The 25,097-nt window shown below is 39.7% G+C and overlaps 1 protein-coding gene and 1 pseudogene across 5 annotated transcripts in view; one reads left to right on the forward strand and one right to left on the reverse strand.

Annotated features, from left to right (window-relative positions):
• MAGI3 (membrane associated guanylate kinase, WW and PDZ domain containing 3) overlaps positions 1 to 25,097 on the forward strand; it is a 261,291-nt gene that overhangs the window by 25,220 nt on the left and 210,974 nt on the right. The window lies entirely within an intron of this gene.
• On the reverse strand, positions 4,607 to 5,000 carry LOC142429197 (large ribosomal subunit protein uL29-like; annotated as a pseudogene).

Raw genomic sequence — 25,097 nt, forward strand, 5'->3', positions numbered from 1 at the left:
ATCCTGCTCTTAACCCTTTTACCACCAGGGCACCTGAGTGAGGACGGGGAGTTCTGAAAACTGGCTCTTGACTTTAAATGCGGAATTTTAAGTTCAACCCTGCTACAATTCATTATTCATTTTTCTCTATTGCCCAAATAATACATGTCCAAATGGCCTAGAGGGTATAAAAAAATCAGGGTAAAAATTACTGCTCTTTATCACCAGAGCTATCACAGTATTTATTTTTCTTTTATAATTTTAAATGATTTTGGCAAGGAAATTGTTAGACGGTGGGCGGGGGAGAATCGTGAAAGGGGAATCTTTTTAAAAAAAATCATTTTGGGGGCTCGTACAATTCTTATCACAATCCATATATACATCCATTGTGTCAAGCACATATATACATTTTTTTCCATCATCATTCTCAAAACAATTGCCTTCCACTTGAGCCCTTCATATCAGCTGCTCATTTTCCCCTTCCTCCCCACTCCCCCTATCTCATGAACCTTTCATCATTCATAAATTATTTTGTCATATATTACACTGTCCGACGTCTCCCCCAGCCCTCTTCTCTGCTTTCTATCCCCCAGGGAGGAGGCTATACGTAGATTCTTGTAATCAGTTCCCCCTTTCTACCCCACATTCCCTCTACCCTCCAGGCATCACCACTCTCACCACTGGCCCTGAAGGAGTCATTTGTCCTGGATTCCCTGTGTTTCCAGTTGCTATCTGTACCAATGTACATCCTCTGGTCTAACCAGATTTGAAAGGTAGAATTGGGATCATGATAGTGGGGGGGGAGGAAGCATTTAAGAACTAGAGGAAAGTTATATGTTTCATTATTGCTACCCTGCACCCTCATTGGCTGATCTCCTCCCCACAGCCCTTCAGTATGGGTGTGTCCGGTTGGCTACCGATGGGCTTTGAGTTTCCACTCTGCACTCACCCTCTTTTATATTGATACGATTTTTTGTTCTTTGATGCTTAATACCTGATCCCTTCGACAGCTCGTGGTCACACAGGCTAATCTGTTTCTTCCATGTGGGCTTTGTTGCTTATGAACTAAATGGCCACTTGTTTATCTTCAAGCCTTTAAGATCCCAGATGTTATATCTTTTGATAGCCAGGCACCATCAGCTTTCTTAACCACATTTGCTTATGCACACATTTTTCTTCAGCAATTGTGTTGGGAAGGTGAGCATCATAGAATGCCAATTTAATAGAACAACGTGTTCTTGCATTGAGTAAGTGCTTGAGTGGAGGCCCAATATCCATCTGCTGCCTTAATACTAAACCTATAAATATATGCACATAGATCTGTTTCCCCAAACTCTTATATAAATATATTTACATATGTACATTCCATTCTTTAGACCTCTATAAATACCCTTTGTCACCTACCGTATATACTTGAATATAAGCTGACCTGAGTATAAGCTGAGGTACCTAATTATTACCTGGGAAACCAGAAAAACTGATTGACTCGAGTATAAGCCTAGGGTGGAAAATGCAGAAGCTATTGGTGAGTTTCAATAATCAAAATAAAATTACTAAAATTTGAGACATCAGTGGGGTAATGTATTTAAATATTTATTTTAAATAAAAGGACAAGTCATTTAACATTAGTAAACCAGCACAGTAAGTGGAAAATAGGTTCAACAAAAACAATAGGGTATCAACAATGATACCTTAAGAGTACTATCCCCTGAGCTCAATCAGCAACCAAGCTAAAATGTAAAAGAGTTAAAAAAAATCCTTCAAAACTGGATTCCTCATCATCATCCGTATCCCAATGCAGAGCTTCAGTTGGTGTGAGGTCATCATAGACGCTGTCCTCACTGAGATCGCCGTCATCACCATCACTGCTGTCATTTTCATACAAAGCGCAGTCTTCACTGTCATCCATAGCATTACTAATACTAGATTTCTGGAAGGCACGTCGCACCATGTCTTCTGGAATGTCTTCCCATGCATCTTGAACCCACTTTGCTATTAACTCTGTGTCAGGCTTCATGAGATTTCCTCCTTTTCTTAGTCAGGCTTGACCAGATGACATCCATTCATGTCACATCCTTTGCACACGGTCTCTAAAAGGCTTACTCAAAGATACACGTTATAGGACGGCTCTGATTGGTTAGATGTGAGTAAACAAACATTGAAAGCCCTGCAGTGTCAGTGGGGCTTTGAATGAACAGCGAAGAAACAGCAATCACCCATGAGATAATGGGTGCTCGCCCGTTACCTTGGGGGAAGGCCCAGCGAGATGTTATACCTCACTGGGGTACCACTGATCCGTGTATAAGCCGAACCCCAGTTTTTCAGCACAAAAACTTGGCTTATACACAAGTATATACGGTAGTTTTTCCTCTATTTCGAAAGGGGAATCTTAATAACTTTTACATTCTGTCCTTCAGCCTCCAGAGTGCACACATTTATTTCTTCATAATATATTATCTGAATATCTCTGGAGCTTTATTTTCTTTTTCAGACAATGTGAATTCTCTTAGCCAGCGAGAGAGACAGAGACAGGGAGTGAGAGAGAGATATTGATTCTCTTCTTCAGTTGTAAAAGCCACTCCTTTATTGTGGTTTCATCACGGAGTGGTTAATGATACAGTTACTGTCCAGCTCTCACTCCTTGGCACTGCTGCCACGAGGCTGTGTTATCATCAGACCCTAGGTGGCTGGCCTCGGGAGCATGCCTAGTATGTATTGAGGATAGCTGGTCTTCTGTCTTCCACATCTAAACTTTTGCCATGGGCAAGTTCTTAGATCAACCAAGGCTATGATCCTATAATCCCGTTTGCCCACATCTTCTGCTATAATTGGAATCTCAGAAATTTAGCTCTTTACTTTTCAGTTTCTGCTCTCCTTTAGACACTCGATTGAATTCTATGTCACAGTAGAAGTCATCTTTGGGTACGCAGCTATAGTTGTTGATATTTCTGCTTCTGAAGATAGAAAGCAACCTCAAGTTTGAGTTAGTAAGTAAATTAAAAGCTAAAACCCAAACCAAACTTGAGTTAAGTGGCCAGGGAATTGCCAATCTTAAAACAATGTGAGCTCAACAAGTGTCAAAGGTGTTAACTATAACCTGGTCTCCGTTACCTAATCTCTTGGTTGAGTGGCAGCGCCTTAGTACTGGAGCTGAACTGTTTGGTACGTTGACCTTAATCCAGAAGAAAGCAGTAGACTTTTAAATCAGCACATATACATATCTCGATCTCACTACCCAGAAATACGGTTTTAAAATTACTGTTTTTAAACCTCATGTTTTTGCTAACGACTCATGATACATAATTAGACATTACTATTGTCTCTTTTGTTGGAAGGCTGACTTGTAAATAAAGGCGGGTATTCAAGTGTATCCTGGTGTGCTGATTCCCTTCCAGATAACCCATTCCAATCAAGTAAGAAGATGAAAGTGGTATGTTTTAAATTGCAAGGATTTTTGAAAAAACTGTTAAACTAAATGAACTGTAAATTTTGTTACAAATTAAACAAAATTGCCTTCTTCTCTAAGGGAATGGATTTATTCTTTGATTTTCCCTTTGAGTCTTGGGCAAAAATTAATTTTTTAAAGAATGAAGTTGCATTTTGCATTTAGAATATGGTAATAAAATGAAAATAGTTTGTGATCCTGGATGCTGAGACTTGTCTCATGTACTTTGAATGTGTTCTCAGGAGAGACAAGTTTCTGGAGAAGGACATTGTGCTTGGTAAGGTAGAGAGACAGCAAAAAAAGAGGAGGCCCTCGGTGAGATTGATTTAACACTGTGGCTACAGCAATGGTCTCAAGCATGGGGGCAGTTGTAGGATGGCGCAGGACCAAGTAATGTTTTGTTCTGCTGTGCATATGGTCTCTATGCACAGCATCTGACCGTTTATAGTAGACACCCATGTCCAAACCCACTGCCATTGAATCAGTGCCAGCTCACCAACGCCTTACCCAAGACTTCCAAAACTGCTGATCTTTACAGGAGCAGGCACCTTCATCTTTCTTCTATGGAACAACTGATAGGTTTGAACCTTGACCTTGTGGTTCGCATCCCAATGCATATAGCCACCAGGGCTCCATAGTAGTAAACATAGGCTTGCGGATGAGCTTATTTCACTCCAGGTTGACATTACTAAAGCAGATTAAAATAGGAGAAACCCAATACTTGTTTGTAAGACACTGCTAGAGCTACCCTCATAATGTTGTTGGGTGTTATCTCTTCTGTTCTAACTCAGAGTGACAAAACACTGCCTGCTCCCTCACCATCCTTGTCCTGCTTGATCGAGCCCGTTGTTGCAGCCACTGTGTCAATCCATCTCATGGAGAGCCTCCTTTTTCACTGACCCTTGTACATTACAACCAGGATCTCCTTTCTCGGGGACTGGGCTCTCCTGAAAACATGTCGAAAATATGTGAGTTGTCTTACTCTCTTTGCTTCTTGGGAGCATTTGTTCATTTTTCTGGCAGTCCAGGGTATCTTTAATATTCTTCACCAGCATCATACTTTAGAGGCATCAATTCTAGTCTTCCTTATTCATTTTTCTGCTTTCACAGGCACGTGTATGTTTTACATATATTGTTTTTACTTGGGTTTTCTGCTTTAGCTGACAACTTTTGGTATCAGAGTCAATATAAAAGTGCAGTTTTTTTTGTTAGCCAGTTTGTTTTATTGATGCGCACGGCTGAGGCCTTGACTGTGTACTTGCGCAGTGGGTACAGCCGCTCCTTCCGCTGCTGCTTCCTGGTCTTCAGGCTCTCCTCGTGCTTGTTGAGGCGGTGGCGCATGGCCTAGAACTTCCCGAGGTTCTCCTTATGAGTCTGGTTGGTGATGGTGAGAACTCCAGCAATGGATTTGCGGACAACTCGGATTTCGGAGCGCTTGGACGCCGCGCCACCTGTCACTTTGGCAACGCGCAGCTGCGACAACTACACCTTCAGGTCGTCGAGCTGTTTGAGCAGCTCTTCCTTCTTCTTGCCGCGAAGGTCCCGGGCTTTAATCTTGGCCATGGCTGAGCTTTAGAATCCTAAAAATGCAGTATTTTGTCACATGCCTTGATGGTAGTAGTAACTATAAACCTAATGATTTTTACGTTAATTTTCCTTCTTTTAAAAATTTTTTGGATATAGCATCAGATTGTACCACAAGCCAAGTCTGAAGTAGAGTCTTAGTATACAAGAATCAATATTCAGTACACAAGGAGTATGCAGTGATTTGTAATTTATAGAAACGATTTTAATTTGAGCTATAGAGCAGAATAAGTTGGGCAGGACCAGTTTTCTAGGTCTGTTGTCAAATGCTGAGCCAGAGCGCAGAAAGGTTAAATGAAGTGTGCCAACAGCAACAGCGCTGCCTTGGACTCCTTGTGCAAAGACATGTATTACTATATGAAATAATGAAAGTCTGAAGCAAATCTTCACATTTTCAGAAATTACAGCACTGACTTGTTAAATCTGTAAATTTCCTATCATGTCTTTTGGTAGCTTTTTCTCTTAAAAAAAAAACCATTTTTGGGGGGCTTATACAACTCTTAATCACAATTCATCCATCCATACATTGTCTCAGGCACATTTGTACATTTATTGCCATCATTCTCAGAACATTTTTTTTCTACTTGAACCCTTGATTTCAACTCCTCATTTTCTTCCCCTACCACCCCTACCCTCCCTCTCTCACAAACCCTTGATAATTTATAAATTATTACTATTTTTTCATGACTTACGCTGTCTGATGTCTCCCTTCACCCACTTTTCTGTCGTCTGCCCCCCCAGGGGGTTATATTTAGATAATTGTGATTGGTTCCCCCTTCCTCGGCCACCTTCCCCTTCCCCTCCTGATATCCCTATTCTCACTATTGGCCCTGAGGGGGTTATCTGTCCTGGATTCCCTGTGTTTCCAGCTCTTATCTGTACCAGTGTACATGCTCTGGTCTAGCTGGTTATGTAAGGTAGAATTGGGATCATGATAGTGTGGGGGACGGAGCCTTAAAGAACTAGAGGAAAGTTGTATGTTTCATCAGTGCTATACTGCACCCTGACTGACTCATCTCCTCCTTGCAAACCTTCTAAAAATGGATGTCCAGTTGCCTACAGATGGACTTTGGGTGCCCACTCTGCACTCCCCTCTCATTCACAATGATATGATTTTTTTGTTCTTTGATGCCTGATCCTATCAACACCTCGTGATCACACAAGGTGGTGTGCTTCTTCCATGAGGGCTTTGTTGCTTCTCAGCTAGATGGCTGCTTGTTTATCTTCAAACCTTTAAGATCCCAGATGCTATATCTTTTGATATCTGGGCACCATCAGCTTTCTTCACCACATTTGCTTATGTGCCCGCTTTGTCTTCAGCAATCGTGTCTGGAAGGTGAGCATCATGGAATGCCAGTTTAATAGAGCAAAGTATTCTTACATTGAGGGAGTACTTGAGTAGAGACCCAATGTCCATCTGCTACCTTACTACTAAACCTATATATATATGCACCGATCTATTTCCTCATCATCATATATAAATTTATTTACATATATACATGCCTGTATTTAGACCTCTACAAATGCCCTTTGCCTTTTAGTTCTTTCCTCTATTTCCTTTTACTTTCCTCTTGTCCCACTATCATGTTCAGCCTTCATTTGGTTTTCAGGAATTCTTCTCAGTTACATTGTCGTTGATCAAGCCTTATCAGGCCTCCTACACCCTCCTCACCATCAGTTTTGGAGCACTCGTTTCCTTGTCCCTGGGTTTGTTAACACCCACTTCCTTTCCCTCACCCCCCCCCCCCCCCCCGAAACATCAGTTCCCTTGTTTTCTCTTCTGGGTTGTTTACCCGCCTATCTTATCTGGAGACTTGCAGAGATAATAAAATGAACAAAAACCAAGACAGAGCAAAATAAAACAATAACAACAAAAAACAAATGACACAAAAAAAGAGAAAATCCTTCTTAATGCTGTGACCATTTCATACAGTTCCTCATGTTGTGACACCCTCCCCACCAAAAAAAATTAGTTGCTACTTGCATAAGTGTAATTTTGCTACTGTTATGAATTGGGTGACCCCAGTGAAAGGGTCGTTCTACCCTCACGGGGGTTGCTACCCACAGGTTGAGAACCATTGCTGTAAATAGTTCAAGGTCTGTTTTTTTTACCTTTACGGGCGTTTTCTGGTCTAGTCAGCTGGGATGCAACACCCTGGCCCCATAGTCTTATTTTTGGTATTCCATGAGACTTCCTTGCTCTGCTCCCCTTGCTGTTCTGTTGCTTGCCTTTAGTGTTTTGCCTCAGTGTGGTGAGGTCAGAGTGGTCGCAAGTCCCACACTGTGTCTCCAGTGTTGTCCCCCATAGCACTGAGTCAGTGAAGGATGCCATGTGTCGTAGTGAGGCCGGCCCTATGGTCCTCTCTGTGCTTTGGCTGCTCTGAGTGAGAATATTATCCTCAGCGCTTGATGGGCCAGGGTGTGTTCAACTCTCTTCCTCCCTCTTCATTTGCTCCTGTGTCTTCTGATCAGACATGTCCCTCTCCCTGATCGGTAGCTTCAGTGCTGTCCCCTGAAGTGAATTCTTCTGCCCGGAGTTGGGGCTGTTTACATAGTAGGGATTGGGGCCGACCTGGTAGCTTTTTCTAATGCTTAACCTGTAGGCTTCTTCATAGGAACACAAGAAATGCTAATAACCGAAGTAAGCAATTATAATTCAAGTAGTCTTTCTGCCAAAAGTTCATTAAATGTTAAAGGAATTTTGGATGTTTTTGAATTATACATGTCATTGCTTTCAAGATTGAATTAAATTAACGGGAATTATTCAAATACCACGTGGGTGCATTTTCTAACATGCCCCCAAACACCCGTCCCTCCTTGGGGGTGCCCCGCACTACTTGAGTGGTTACTCCACGACTTTGTCTAGACACAGAAACAGCTGAGGAAGACTCATTTCTCCTGCTTTCCTTCCTCTCTCTCTCTTTTTTATTGCCACCTTTCAATTTCTTACCACTTTTATTCCTAGAGTATTTACAATAACTGTGAACCTACTCTGCCTCTGTTTTCTACATTGCTGCTTTACTGGTACATCCTATACTCCAACTCTGGAATAATTATTTTGGTGCATTATTTCTCTGGTTAAAAGAATCTATGATTTCTTCTGTGGCCCACTAAAGTTCTTAGTTTAGCATGCAGGTATTTCACATGTGGACCCAGCCCACTTACTCAGCTTGACCTCCCACTCTACTGTCTTATGAACAAGGTCCTTAGGTAGCACACATAGTTTGCACTTAACTGCTAACATGTTGGGCAGTTCAAGGCCACTCAGCAGCGCCATGGAAGAAATGACGATCTGCTTCTGTAAAGAAAACCCTATGAAGCAATTCCTCACTCAGACATGAGGTCACCATGAGTCAGAATCAACCAATCCTATTATCATCAAGCTAATGCTGACTCGTTGCAACCTTTTGGAGGATTTCTGAGACTAAAAATCAGTGGATCACAACCCTCCCAATGCTGAGACCCTTTAATACTCATGTTGTAGTGAAACCCAACCATAAAATTATTATTGTTGCTACTTCATAACTTAATTTTGCTACTGTTATGAATTGGGCGACCCCTGTGAAAGGGTCATTTGACCCCCAAAGGGGTCGTGACCCACATGTTGAGACCCATTGCTATAAATCTTTATAAGAGCAAGCAGCCTCATTTTTCTCCCGAAGAACAACTGGTGGGTTTGAACGGCAGACCTTGTGGTTAGCAGCCCAATGCTTAACCCACAGTGCTTCCAGGATTCCTCATTTATTGTATACCAATGGAACTGGTACATTCCACACTCAAAATGTCTTGTACTTAAAAAAAAAAAGTTTGTAAACTTATAGTTTGTTATTTTCTTTCCCCCTTTCCCAGTATCTTCCCTCTCTGTAGTTTTAAAATAAAATTAATTTCATTCGTCTGGAGAAAGTTAGAATTAGGTCGGATTATGTAGGATTTAAATTTTTGCCAACAATGTTTGCATTTTATTTCAAGGCCAGTAAGAATAGGTAAGTGTTTTTGAGCAGAGACATATATACTTAATAAAAGAAAATGATTCATCTGGCACTAGTGTTATCACAGATTAGTGGGGGTAGAGGTTAGCATTGAAACCCTTAAAGGAAAAGTCAGATTTCCCAAACTGGGAAGAAGGGTAAAGACTTGATAGCAGATGTCCACCGTAATAATTCTTGAGATACAGAGGGTGATACTAGGAAGATTATGGAGGAGAGCTGGTTAGGGAGGAATAGGATTTAGATTTTAAATGGTCCAGGTTAAAAGGATAATAGGACCTGGACTAGAAACTCAGATTGGGTTCTGAGCCTGAGCCTGAAGACTTGGTCCTTGAATTCAGGATGAAGTGCTTAAGAGTTCCATTTACATAAAAGTGATAAACTACATCTTAAAGGAAATTTATATTACTGGGACAGTAGCTATAACTGAAAGTACTTTAAGTAGCTAATAAAGGTAATATTTGCCATTACTAAAAGGTGATTCTGAAACTGAGGGTGCCAGTAGCCTCAAGATTGAAAGTAGGTTGAGTTGGGCACCACGAGGTTGGAGATACACTTGAATTTCCTACTGTTTTTCCAAAAGCACCTTTAGTGGTCCTCAGTGAATTGATGTTTGATTAAAATATTGAGACCTTCTTGCCCTTAGCATAGTATTTTAGCAAGTCATTTTATATTGAAGATTTTAAAATGAACTTTACTACAGGTAAATTTATCATACCTTTTACTTATTTTTTGCTGCATATATATTTTTTGGGGCAGGGGAAGAAATTGATCTTGGCACATAAGGCTATTATGTAATCGTTTAAAAATTTTATGAGCGCATTTGGCATAACTATTGATGTACTTTGTTGAATTGATTTTTATAATAAATTCTATAATTTGTATGAAAACTATAAATAAATGAAGATGTTAGGGATCCTTGAGGAAACATAAGTCATATGCATAATAGAAAGTGTTTTTACTTTTCTGGAATTTCCATTGTAGCGTGTTTTTTTGTTTGTTTGTTTTTTAATGAAGGAACCGAAAGTTGCAGTTGAGAAGTCATCTATCTAGTCTGGATTCTGGATTCTTCAGTCTCAGTAGGTAGAGCGGAACTTGAAGACTGCAAAGGTTAAATGAAATCATTGCTATGCTACTAGGTTTAGGAGGAGAGGAGGAACCAAGGATCTTGATCATTCCGAAGATGGGATTGTTCTGTGTTCGGAAGAGTTTTTTTTTTTCATATCAACTTATAAAGAAGAGAAAAGCCACTGCTGCTCAGTCTCTTCCAACTCCCAGTCCCCCTATAGATAGAGGAGAATTGCCCCATAGGGTTCCGGAGACTAGGAGTCTTACAGAAGCAAACTACCTCACCTTTGTTCCACACAGCTAGGAATCCCTTTGTAACTTACTACTGCTTTACTGAACAATTACACTGAGAATGTACTTCATAAGAACAAGTGGACCCACAATGGGTAAGGCTCTAAGTATCATTGCTAGAGAGAAACTTGTAGGAGCTATTTTGGAGCAGGGTTATAGGATACAGGGGTAGGAGGACAGGGAAGCACGGTTGGGAAAACCGTCATTCGAAGAATATTTGAAGAAATCTTTGTTTCTAAGGAGAACAGTTGTTTTAGATTTTTTTTGCTACTTAATAAATTACCTCGAATATAGTTGCTTTTAAGATCACACAGATTTCATGGAAGCAGCACACCCAACATGTGTGATCATGAAGGGTTGAGGGGACCAGGTATCAAGCACCAAAGGCGCGGGGGGGGGGATATCTTATCATCGTGAATGAGGGGAGCACATGATGGGGTCCCAATGCCTATCTGTAGACAACTGGACATCCCTTGCAGAGGGGTAGTGGGGAGGAGATGAGTCACTCAGGGTTCAGTGTAGCAATAATGAAATACAACCTTCCTCTAGTTCTTAAAACGCTCCCCCCTCCCCCACTATCATGATCCCAATTCTACCATGCGGACCTGGTTAGACCAGAGGATGCACAGCAGTGCAGTAGGGATCTGGAAACACAGGGAATCTAGGACGGATGAACCCCTCAGGACCAGTGGTGAGAGTGGTGACACCAGGAGGGAAGGGGGTGTAGAAAGGGGGAACCAATCTTGGGGATCTACATGTAACCTCCTCTCTGGGGGATGGGCAAGAGGAAAGTGGGTGAGGGGAAACACCAGGCAGTGTAAGATAGGATAGAGTAATAATTTGTAAGTTATTAAGGGTTTGTGAGGGAGGGGGTAGCGGGAAGGGATAGGGAGGGAAAAAAGGAAAATGAGCTGATTCCAGGAACCCAAGTGGAAGGCGAATTTTGAGAATGATAAGGGCAACGAATGTATAAGGGTGCTTTGCTCAATCGATGTATGTATTGATTGTGATAAGAGTTGTATGAGCCCCAATAAAATGATTTATTAAAAAAAACAACCTTTGGGCACAAAAAGAAAATTAAAGAAATAACGGATAGCTCATCTAGATCCTGTGATTCATACATTGCCCATAAGGCTTTGATTCCTGGGGTTTTAAAGAAAATTTCTGAATGTTTCAGCAGAACCATGCTTTTATTCTATGAACAATTTTGTTGAAGCAAGTGGTGCAAAAAAATTAATTAATAAAAGAGCGAGGGAAGGAGGGGGAGAGAGGGAGCGTGAGAGAACAAAAAGATTCTAATACAGACTCTTTAGAAAATTTTAATTTATGTGAAGAGATTTGCTCTCTGACTCTACTTCTAATAATTAGAATTTGGAATTGGACCCAGCTCTTGTTCTGTTTCCACAGAAAAATCACAGCTCATCTTGCCTTGTGCAAATACATAGGTTTGCTTTCAACTGTCGCTGCTGGCTATCTACACAGGGGTATCTTGCCAAGGTGAATAATCTTGATTAAATTAAGAATTTCCAAGGTCTTTTACGCACTTAATACCACATATTAAGCAGGGGTTTGGATATGTCTTCTACATTGGTTACCCAGGCTGTTTCTTAAATCAAATTAGCACATTCAAAGCACTTTAATATGCCGAGGATTCCCAGGGACTCTGTACTTGAATCCTGACATTTTGTTAAGAGGAACTATGGGACAGACACAGAAAGAAAAATCCTAGTATATGGTGAGCTGTACTTTAGCAGATCATTTTGCTTCAGCTGTTCCTGGGAAGGGTTTTTTAATATACTCAAATGATTAAATAAAAAAAGACCACACAGATTTATTAGTTTATAGTTCTGGAGACCAGAAGTTCAAAGTGGGGCTGGATTTATCTCTCTCTTTAAAAAAACAATATTTTATTGAATGTTGGTGACAGTTTGCAGAGCAAGTTAGCTTCCCATTCGACAGTTTCCACACAAATTGTTAGTGACATTAGTCACCAGTGTGGTCATCACAGCTTGTCAACGTTCTCTTCAACTGTGTTCAGTTTGTTCCCTTCCAAGCAACCTCCTTCCCCTTTTGTCTTCCAAACTTTGTTTGCGAACAACTGTTGAACTTTTAGTCTCATACTGCGGTTTTTCTTTTTCTAAACTGGACTGCATTTCTTCCTGAGGCTCCAGAGTGTGTGTCTGTATCCCCTTGTCTTTTCAGTTGCTAGCAGCTGCCTGCATTCCATGGTTGGTGGGCCCTCGCTCCATCTTCAGAGAACATTATTCCAACCTCTGGTTTTCTCGCAGCTTTTTCTCTCTGATCCTGGTGATTCTCTCTCTCTTTGTAAATACTTTTTTTGAGGTTTTGGTGCAAGTTTACATAGCAAATTACTTCCTATTTAGCAATTTCTGTACATCTTGTTTAGTGACATTGGCTACATTTTTTACATTGTGCTAACATTGTCCATATTTCCATTCTGGTTGTTCTGCTTCTTTTAATCTAGCTTCCCTGCTCCTTTGGGTGCTTCATCTTTGCTTTAGAGGAGATATTGACCTTTTGGTAATCTATAGATGATCCTTTTTTCTTGAAAAGTGGCACAGGGCTAAGATTACATTATTTGTGAGCCAGTCTGTTATTTGGCTGAAGGGTGCTCTCCAGGGATAGTTTCAGCTCAAAATTGAAATATTTCAGAGAGGAGTTCTTGTAGTCTCACCTGGCTCAGTAAGTCTGGCTTTTTCTTTAAATAATTAGAATTTTGTTCTATACTTTCCTTTACTCTATCAGGGACCATATCTAGTCAGGACTATTGTTCGTGATAGCTGCACATCATCTAGTTATGGTTTCTGAACAGACAAGGTGGTGATTCATGTCGGCACTCAGTCCAGCAGATTAAATTCTTCTTTGAGTCTTTGGCTTTTTTCTTTTCTGCTCCAGATGAGTAGGACTCTATAGTTATATTTTAGATGACTATATGCAAGCTTTTAAAACCATTCAAAGATATGGAACATAAACTTTATAGACTGTGGTTCAAAAAGAAAGAAGGGAGAGAGGGAGGAAGAAAGGGAAAAATTAAAGAATGTCTGAATAAATGGAAAGACATGGTGTTGGGGGAAGAACCCAAAACTCCAAAAGAAAAAACTCAAACAGTAGTAACAAATAAGCAAATGTAGTAAAAAGTAAACAAATGTCTGCCTTGAGAATTAGATTCTTTAGAGAACGGTCTATATGGGATCAAACTGACAGCAGCAGCAATCAGAGATTAGGGGCAGTAAGGCCACGTTAGTGGGCACGGAGCAACTCATTACAGGAGGTCAAGAATGGTTTTACAACTCTTAAGAATTCACTGTTTACTGAATTGTATCTGTAGAAACCATCCAACTGGTTTCTGTTTTGCAGTGTGTATTCTCAATATCATCAGCAGCATTAACAACAAAATATTCTTTTTTTCCCTAACTTGTTCTAACTATAAGACTTCTATGCAGAATAGGTGTAATGAGTTGGGTGTAACAAATACTTTTACTTAAATCAGAGGCAATTTGAACTGTTAAAGGAATATTCATGGCAAATGGGTCTTTCAGTTACAGCTAGAATCTTATAAATGCCTGTTATAAAGCAAAACAAAACAAAACAAAACCCACAGCTCTACAGACTAAGTTGTGTCAATTGACTAAATTGGCCCAGGAGACTATGGCCCCAAGCCTTCAAACCCAACAAACGAATCCTGTAAAGTGGTTGTGTCTGGGGGGAACTGTGGCTGTGTCCTTTGTGGCTTACCAAGCACAATGTAAATGAATATACACACACACATCACTTAAGAACATGCATACGTGTATTCCCGCAGCTATACCTACATTGAACAGAAACCTCAAAAAAAAAACAAAAAACAAAACAACCCCACTGCCATTGAGTCAATGACCCCTCATAGGAACACATATATAGCACAGAGTAGGACTGTTCTTCTGAGTTTCTTAAACGGTAACATTTATGGGAGTAGAAGGCTCCATCTTTATCCCCCTCCCACATATATATAGAAACAGAAACATGTATAGCTACCTATAATTGCTATACATATAGAAGCAGATATAGCTACCTATAATTACTCATATTTTGGGGTGGTTGCTGTAGTCGCTAAATTATCTAAGGTTCCTCAATCTTACTTCATCTTGTAATAACGTACCTTGTTAACTTGTGTTAACTTTGCCCACATTCAGCATTGTGTCTCTTTTTTTTTTTTTTGGCTTGGTAGAGTTTATTTATTTATTTATTTGTCATTTTATTTGGGCTCATATAGCTTTTATCACAACCCATCCATCCATCCATTGAATCAAGCACATTTATACATTTGTTGCCATCATCATTTTCAAAATGTTTTCTTTCTACTTGAACCTTGGTATCAGCTCCTCCCTCCCCCCCCACCTAACTTTACCCTCCTTCCTTCCATGAACCTTTGACAATTTATAAATTATTATTAATTTTTCACATCTTACACTTAGCAGTGTCTCCCTTCACCCACGTTTCTGTTGTCTGTTGGGGGTTATATGTAGATCATTGTTATCAGGTACTCCTCCGCCCCCCCCCCTACCTTCCCCTTACCCTACTGGTATCGCTACTCTCATTATTGGTCTTGCGGGGTTTAACTGTCCCTGTGTTTCCAGCTCTTATCTGTACCAGTGTACATGCTCTGGTCTAGCCGGATATATAAGGTAGAATTGGGGTCATGATAGTCGGGGGGAGGAAGCATTACAGAGCTAGAGAAAAGTTGTATGTTTCATCGGTGCTGTACTGCTCCCTGACTGGCTCTTCTCTTTCTTGCGACCCTTCTGTAAGGGGATGTCCAATTGTCTACAGATGGGTTTTGGGTCTCTACTCCGCATTCACATTGATATGATTTTTTTGTTCTGGGTCTTTGATGCCTGATACCTGATCCCATTGAAACCTCATGATCACACAGGCTGGTGTGCTTTGTCCATGTGGACTTTGTTGCTTCTCAGCTAGATGGCCGCTTTTTTATCTTCAAGCCTTTAAGGCCCCAGACACTATATCTTTTGATAGCAGGTTACCATCAGCTTTCTTCAACACATTTTCTTATGCACCCATTTAGTCTTCAGAGATCGTGCTGGGAAGGTGAGCATCATGGAATTCCAGATTATTAGAACAAAGTGTTCTTGCATTGACGGAGTATTTGAGTAGAATCCCAGTGTCCATCTGCTACCTTAATATTTAACATATAAATGTAAGTACACAGATCTATTTCCCTATTGTTAAATATAAATATATTCACATATGTACGTACCTGTATTTAGACCTCCATTAATTGCCTTTGCCTCCTCGTTCTTTCCTCTATTTCCTTTGTTTTCTCTTGGCCCACTATCATGTCCGGCTTTCATTCAGGTTTCAGTCATTCCTCTCAGCTTCATTGTCCTTGGTCAAGCCCCACCAGGCATCCTACACCCACCCTCCTTGCCATTGATTTTCGATCACTTGTTGTTCCCTTGTCTCTGGGTTGGTTGACACCCCTCTTCCTTTCCCCCGCCTCCCTCTCTCTGTCCCGTTGCTTTCTCCTCTGTGTTGTTTATCCCACCTATCTTATCTAGATAGACACAGCATTGGCTTTCCTATTACCCAAAATACTGTCAACTCTCTAGCATGGGATTGGGGTAGAGAGTAGGGGTGGGAAATGACCTTTTTATCTGCCAAGGGCCATTTGGATATTTATAACATCATTCTCAGCCCAGGCTGGTCAAACATTTTATTAACTTGCCCCTAATGTGTTGGCTGGAATTGCTTCTCTTTGTTTGGTGTGTGGTGTTAGCAGGCATTGATGAGTTCTTGGACCCTGTACGACCCCACCTTAGATTCCTCAACCCTGCTCTAGAAAGTGATCCCTCTTTACCCCTGGTAACCAAACAACATTGATTTCTATTATACATACCTATTTTTGGCTTTTTATAAAAGTGGTGTTATGAAATAGTTGCCTCTTTGTGCTTGACTTATTTCAGTCAACATGGTGTCTTCCAGATTCCTTATTGTTATTGTTGCATGGTATCCACTGTATGTGTATACCACATTTTGTTTGCTCATTCACCTGTTGATCTGTACTTAGGTGGTTCCCATGGCTTGAGGCTTCACTATTCCCACAGCCTAACTAACCTTTGTGACATTGTTTAACCAGTGCACATTTTTTCATTTGTCTCTCTAATGGCTAATGATCACAAGCTTCCCTTCATGTATTTATTGGCTGTTTTTTATTTTTGTTTTTTAATAAGGACATTGTGATAATATTGAGACCCACCAGAATCTCTTCATCTCAAGATCCTTAATGTAATCATCACATCTGCAAAATCCCTTTTTCCATGTACATTAACACATTCACAAGTCTTGGTGATGAGGATGTAAATAGCTTTGAGTGGAGGGCATATATTATTCTGTAATCATCATGAGAGACTTGAAATATTTGGAGGGCTGAAATGTGGAAGGTAGAAGACGGATTAGGCTCTTTCTGTGTGGTCCTAAGGGACAAAATTAGAACCTGTGGGTGGAAATTACAGAGAGACAGATTTGTACTCAGTGTAAGGGAGAACTTTCTACCAGAGCTGTTAGAGTGGATGGAGTGGGCAGTCTCAAGACAGCAGCAGCATGTCTCAGACATTGACAGTATAGAATAGAGGATGAAAGGTCTCCTAATTGAATTGTACAGGTTCTAGATGAACCGTAATCCCGAGATGAGTGATTCTTTTTTTTCTTTTTTTACATTTTATTAGGGACTCATACAACTCTTATCACAATCCATACATATACATACATCAATTGTATAAAGCACATCCATACATTCCCTGCCCCAATCGAGATGAGTGATTCTGTATGTGCATCCCAATGTTAAAGAGTGTTTGGGGACAAATTTTGTCCCCTGCAATGAAGAATGCAGCCTTGACTTCATTAGTTGTTGTATTACTTTATTGTCTTTTCAAACTACAGCAAACATTGGCCTAAAAGAGAGATGGAAACACACGGCAAATTTAAGAACCCACTGATAAGATCGTTATTCAGTTCTGCTTGGTAAGGTCCTTGGGGTAAATACATTTTCACTTAATTTAATAACTCAAGTTATTCTCATTTAAATAGGAAAAAATGCAGCATTGCCTCTTCTCTTTCAGAGACTGGATATCATCAGTTTGTCTGTTCTGAATATTTATGGCTTCAGTTTGGAGATCTAGCCCCTCTTAGCAGTAGTCTACTTGCAGGCATGCCCCCAAAGCTGGGCTTCATCTTAGCGAATCCAAGTCAAAGGTCTGTACACTGCAGTCAGTGAAGGTTGCATTGAGTACTTGTAGATATCTCGTAATGTATTGTGTAATAAATTCATTTCCTTTATACATTTTATTGAGTTTTCTTTTATAAACTTTTACTTATTTATTTTAAGAGGGATAACTATTTTCTTTAGATGTGTTTTTGCTGGCACAGTACAGCATCCATCTTGGTTATCTAGTCTTCCTTTAAAGTAATGCTACCAGTGGATGGCTTTAGCAAATAGAAATTTATTATCCTATGGCTTAGAAGTCTAGAAGTTCAAATTGAGAGTCTTAGCACTGGGAGAAGGAGCCCCGGTGGCATAGTAGTTATACATTGGGCTGTTAACTGCAAGGTCAGCAGTTGGAAATTACCAGCCACTCCTCAGCAGAAAGATGAAACTCTTTACTACCACACAGAGTTACAGGGGCAGTTCTGTCCTGTCCTATAGGGTCACTATGAGTCGACATTGACTGATGACCATAAGTTGAGAGTTCTAGGGGAAGGCTTAATCTCTCTGTTGGTTCCGGAGCAAGGTTCACGTCTTCTTTCAACACTTGTGGGCCCAGAATTACTTGGAGATGTCCTTATGTCTTGGTATCAATTTTTCCTTGAATCTGGGTGCTCCTTAGCACCTGAGTTCAAAGGATATATTTCTGCTCCTGGTTTTTCTTTCTTGAAGTCCCCTCTCCTTGCTCACATCTCTCCTTCTATCTTTTACTGTAAGATGCAGGTCGCACCTCAGGTAAACATCTTTGTACATCCATCTGGGCTCTGTGCTGAGAAAGGCTGTTACAACCTACTCTAATCCTTTTACAACTGATTGGTTGATCACATCATGGGATATGATTACATCATTGGATAAATGCCAAATTACATCATTACATAACTATCCATCATGGTTATCTAGTGCTGTGGTTATAGAAATGCTACATACCAGTGGATACCTTTAGCAAATAGAAATTTATTCTCTAATAGTTTAGAAGGCTAAAGATTAAAATTCAGGGTATTAGTTCAAGGGGAAGGACCAAACTACTGAGAATAATGGCCTACCCACGTTGACACAATTAAGTTCCTAACATCCCACCCTTTTGTCCCCTCAAATTCATGTCATTGCCACATGTAAAACACTTTTACCATCCCACAATCTTAACTTCAAGTCCAACTTCCATCTGTGAAATCTAGAATGCAAATTATCTGCTTCCAAGGTACGGTGGTAGAACAGGCAAAAGGTAGTCATTTCTATTACAAAGAAGGCATATTGAAGAAAAGAAGAGATAGTGCATATCAAGCAAGTAGAAAACCCAAGAGACTAATTTCATTAGCTCTGAATGTTTGAAAAGAAACCTTTCTTCCCTGAGACCATGCCCTCTAGATTGTGAGCATGCTCTCGAGTTTCTAGATGGTCCCTCAGAATTGGGCTTCAATATCTTGCCTTTGGATAACCCCATAATAGGATTGTAGTTTAATTTTTAGCTGTAAGAAATAATGTAGATAGAGATGTCCTATATCCTTTCTTCAATTTTCTCTATTGATAACTTGTAAAACTAGTACAATTTCCACAACCAGTATATTGACATTGGTTTTATTTACCAATCTTATTAGATTTTCCTAGTACCCATTTATGTGAGTTTATATTTACTTCTATGCAGTTTTAGCATATGTGTAGATCTAGATATCCATCACTGTTAATAAAATATGAAATAGTTGCATCACCAAAAGGATTCCTCATGTTGCCCTTTTATAACCACACTTACCATTTTCCCTCCCCTCTTGTTCCCTAACCCTGATAACCACCAATCTGTTCTCTATTCTAAAAAATTATCATTTCAAGAATGTTATATAAATGGAATTATACACTTATATAACCTTTGGGGGTTAGCTTTTTTTTCTTTTCACTCAGCATCATTTCCTAGAGATTGATCCAAGTTGTTTTATCTATTATTAGTTCATTCTTTTTCATTTCTGAGCAGTCGTTTCTAGTATCTATGTACCATAGTGAGATAGTTAAGGTTTATTGTGCCAACCTGGCCGATAAACACATGTGGGAGTAATTGAAGGGCGGAGAGATAAATGGTTCAGTGAGTCTCACCTTTCTAGTTCTCGGGTCTCTTGCTTTCTGATGGTCGGGTCAGGGTGCAGCTGCCTTAGACAGTTCCCTGCTTCAACTGGCAAGACTCACTTCCTGCAAAACATTCTGAGGAGAAGCCACATGGACCTACCCTGATGCAGTCCTGGGTGCTGGAGCAGCCATGTGGAGACCCCTGCCAGTGCTGAGATGCTTACACGTTCACTGACTCGGCTTTCTTCCTTCAGTTGGCGTCATTGCGTGTGTTTTGTGAGATGGAGGAGGACTTTGTAGATTGTTGTCAGACCAATAGGCTAATGTTGGACTTATAGGCTTGGGCAGCACTGGGTTGTGATGCTTTCTTAATGTACACTTACCCTGTATATAAAAAACTCTTATAAATATGAGTTTCTGTTGATTTGTTTTCCTAGTTTACCCAAACTGACACACATAATGTAACCATTCAGCTTTTGAAGGACATCTGGACTGAGTCCAGTTTTTTACTCTTCGGAATAAAGCTGTTAGGAACATTCATGTACAGATTATTATGTGAACTTAAGTTTTCATTTTTTTGAGGCAGCTGCTCGAATGTGAAGTTGCTGGGTCATATGGTAGTTGCATATTTCATTTTTAAGAAATTGCCAAATTTTTCAAGGAACTGTTTTCCAGAGTGGCTATGCCATTTTACTTTCCTACCAGCAATTTGCAATTGAGGTTGTCAGTCTTTCTAAAATAGGTACATAGTGATTTCTGATTCAAGTTTTCTTTTTCTGTGATAACTAATGATACTGAAAATCTTTTCCTGTGCTCATTCGTCAAGTATGAAGGAGTCCAAGTGGCACAATGGTTAAGCACTTAACGAAAGGGCAGTGGTTTGAACCCACTAGCCAGTGGGAAGGAGAATGAAGGAGATTATAGCACTGGAAACCCTTGGGCTATTTCTTCTCTGTCCTATAGGGTTGTATGAGTTGGCCTTGGCTCAGTGGCATTGGGTAATGGGTGCTATATATAAATGCATCTGAATACGTCTATTGAGTTGGGAGACTGAGTCTTATGTAAATCTTCTATTTTAAGTCACCCTGTTTAGGCTTAGCATGATGTTCTAGCCTATTTTTGTGGGCTCTTGTTTCAATGATACTTTAATTTTGAGAACCTTAACAGTGTTATTTATTTTTATAGTGTTATTTTATGTGCTGTGTTTATCGAGTATCACTGGATCTCTCAATGGCTCTTGTAGCACTGCTCAGAGAGATGAAAGGGGTTTTTCCAGGCTGGACTCCATGTCTCTGGGTGAAAGAGGGGCGTGTCAGGCTTGCAGGAACAAAGAAGTTGCCTAGGGTGGGCACTTACTACAATGAAATCTCTATTATAGATGATGTTGGTCAGCCTTCTGTTTCTTAATAGAGGAGAACGGGGTCCCAGACTGGTGCTGCCCTGCCACTTAGTATCTCTCAGGGGCCCAATGGAGTCTCAGTATGGTGATAAAGGAAATGGCTTCCTCTGGCTGCTTTTTAGGCATGGGGCCCCCAGACACATTCTCCAAGTGTTGGTGTTAGGTTCATCTTGTATGGGTTGAGAGAATTCTGTTCAATCTGGGAGTGGAATAAACCTAACTAGGCCTGTGTTACTTGTCCTGTAGGGTCACTATGAGTTTGAATTGACAGAGTGGCAGTGAGAGGGTTATCTTCTGTGGCTAGATTGAGGGTAAGAGTGCGCCAGCGCTGGGTCACCTTCTTTTGATGAGGGGGATTGCGTGTGCGTAAGACACCCTGCCATTTTGTTCCTGGAGACCTACAATCCCAAAGCAATTTGATTCCTAGATTTTATAGTTGTACTTCATGGGAGGAGCCAGGAAAAATAAGTCTAGGCTATCTTGTCAAATGAATGTCTCAGTTATGTTTTTAAATGTTAATTAAGTTTAATATGAGGGTTATGTTTCCCAAGGACACTTTGTTTGAGATCGACCTACATCTTATACGAAGGTTCTTTAAAAAGTTCATGGGGAAAAGATTTATTATCTTTTCATTCCATTTCCCATCAACTTTTTGAAGCCCTCTCATGTACCGACCAACAACTCTCACAGAGACCTATATAATCATGTAAAGGGTGAATTGTGTACACTATCTTCACTTTGACAACAAGGAAAATAGATCTTTCTAAAATGAATTAAATTATTTGAGTAAAATTTTTGTTTCATTCACTACAATTACTTGAAATTTTGCTTAAGTGGATTCTGCTAATAGAAAAACAATGATCAAATATTGAGACATTCAAAAATAGAAAACAAACAAACTCACTGCCAGTGAGTTGATTCCACCTCCTGTTGACCCTCTTGGGCAGAGTAGAACCAGCCCCTGAGACTGTAAACATTTATGGGACTAGCTGGTCATGTCGAGCTGTGGACATTGTGCCATTGGGGCTCCTGGAGGGCTTGTTGAGTGTACATAGAATGTGCATGTTCTCGCTGGGTGTGAGTCTTCCTCCTCGTTCATGTGCTTCTCCCACTCGGATACTCTGCACACTCTGTGGCTTGTCTTTTCACTCATTAGTGGTGTCTTTTGTTCCCAATAAAGGCCAGTTTTACTAATATTTTGTAATGATTAATATCTTTTGCATCCCTTTTAGAAAATCTTAGCTTAGCTCACATTTATAAAGATGTCACCTTGTTTTAACAACTTTATTATTTTATTTTCACATGTAGTTATACACTTTATCTGGAATTAATTTTTATGTATCATGTAAGGCCCAAGATTCACTTTTCTCTCATACAGATTTTTAGTTTACTCTGTTGTTTTCATCAAAAAGATTGCCTTTTCCGCACCACCCTTGCTCTATTGCCTTGGTTTTAAATCAGGTGTATGAGATGTATGGGCTTTTTCTGGACTTTTTATATAAGTGCATAGAAATCTATCAGAAGCTAAAAATTTAGGCCATATGTATAGTTTTATATGTTCCAGAAACCATAGTAAAACAAGAAATGATCAAATTAATTTTAATAATAATTTACTTGTTATACATGTTAATATAAAAGTATTTGAGATATTTCATATTTGTTGTACTAAGTCAACAAAATCAGGTGTATATTTTACATTTACACCACAGCTTAGTTCAAACATAAGATTTTCATGATGAATACTTACTTTATATTTAGATTTCATAAAATTTACAATAAAGAAGAATCTAGATTACTCTAAATATATTAAAAGTTTTTCAATAACTAAACCAATGATGGAATATTTGATTAAAATTAAGTTCCAGAGTTGCACTAGCACATTTCTGGTACTCATTAGTCCCACGAAGTCATTGACTGATACTGAATAACATAGCTTTATTAATTTCCCTCGGTGTCCTGTGTCCTCCTCTACTAGCAGTGTGTGTTAGTTGATGTTAGGCTGGTTCTGATTCACACTGACCCCAGATATGCAAAGTAGAGCTGCACTGTAGTGTTCTCAAGGGTGTGACCATTAGGAAATGGAACTTGAAGTCTTTCTTCCAAGATGCCTCTCAGTTGGGTTTGAACCACAAACTTTTGGCCACCTGTTGAGTACTTAACTGTCTTTGCCACCCAGGAACATTGTCTTAATGAGTTGTACCTTTATAATAGGTTTTGATCTCTGGTAATACAAAGCCTCTGGCTTTATTCTTGGCTGTTCCCTGGACTATTTTTGATCCTTTACATTTTCCTGTAAATTTTATAATTGTAAATTCCCACTACATTGTTCCCTCACTATTTACTTCTGCTAACAGTTAGCTTGTGTATACAACAACAAAAAACAAAGCCATGTTGAGCTATACAGATTAGCTAGGTAGCTACAATAGTGTTTTTTCCTAGTTAAACAAATGGCTCTGAAACACCAGCTTTATAGTTTCTGTCATTCATTGTGTGCACCCCTATAAAAGGGTTAAAATGTAGTGCAGTGTGGCATAGATTTTATCAGTCATTCTGTGTATCAATTTTGCAAGCCACAAATGCCTCACACAGATGAGACAGGATTTTGAAAATATATTACAGTTGTAAGAAATAAATGAATAAATGCCTAAGTTCTTATGTTATCAGAGAGCTGAGCCTAGAAAGGTGTTAGGAGCAGAAAAGAGATTGGCGTAGTTGCTTGGTTTGAAGATTTTATGTCTTAGTACTGTTTCTAAGGTCTCGAGTGGAGCAAATGGTTTGTACTTGACTACTAGGCTTGAGGCTGGTGGTTCAGATCCATTCAACAGCACCATGCAAGTCTGTTTTTCATAAAGAGTAAAACCAGGAAGACTTTATGGGACAATTCTACTCAGCAACACATTGGGCCCCAAGAATCAGAATCAGCTCTACAGAAAGCAAATTCTAGGTTAGAATTCCAAGAAGTAAAAATGGGGACAGGACAAGAGAAATTAGGGAGGTACTACCTGATTACTTCACTTCACAAATCTGCCAGTGAAATCTTAAGCCCTCAAAACGATGCCATCGAGTCCTCTTTTCATACTTAGCACACAGCATGGCACATAGCAGGGAGTCACATGTTGAACAATAACTGGGAGCAATATACTTACCAGAACTCTGATCACATGTGGAACTTGTGTACTTGTAGTTTGCAAGATAAGCTTTATATTCTTGTAAACTGAGACTTTTTGTTAAAAATATTATACACAGTATAATACTTAATAATACAATCATATTATACAAAGTAATCTATGGCAATTTGACTTTGTGGCATTTCTTTAAACTATACTATGAAGTGTTTGGGGGCATCATTACAATAGATTTGCTATGTAATTTGGTATAACTTATGATGCATGATATGACTGACAATGAATTACCCTAATTTCAGCAAAACATTTAAAATACATCATCTCATGTTTTGAAAAATAGTTTCCTAAATTATATTCACACTAGGCCAATTACCTGGTTAAATTGTTGTAATACAAACATAAAACACATTTAAATATTTTTATATCATCACTATTTTTTGGCTTTGTGGGCCATGGAGTCCCAAGGCCATTTAAACAGTTAACTTGATTGGCTAATAACTCAAAGGTTGAAGGTTTGAATCTAGATAGAAGCACCTTAGAACAGTGCTTTTCAACCTGTGGTCGTGACCCCTTTGGGGAGTCAAACGACCCTTTCACAGGGGTCACCCAATTCATAACAGTAGCAAAATTACAGTTGTGAAGTAGCACCAAAAATAATTTATGGTTGGGGGGGGGTCACCACAATATGAGGAACTGCATTAAAGGGCTGTGGCATTAGGAAGGTTCAGAACCCGTCTTAGAAGAAAGGCCTGGCAATCTTGTCTTGAAAAATCATCATTTATTAACTCCAGGGAGTAAATTTCTGTTCTTACACACATGGGGGTTAGCATGAGTCAGAATTGACTTGACAGCCAACTGGTTTTGGTTTGTGGCCCAGATGGTTTCTGTC

This window comes from Tenrec ecaudatus, chromosome 1 (genome assembly GCF_050624435.1).
Source record: "Tenrec ecaudatus isolate mTenEca1 chromosome 1, mTenEca1.hap1, whole genome shotgun sequence".
NCBI classification, from domain to species: Eukaryota; Metazoa; Chordata; class Mammalia; order Afrosoricida; family Tenrecidae; genus Tenrec; species Tenrec ecaudatus.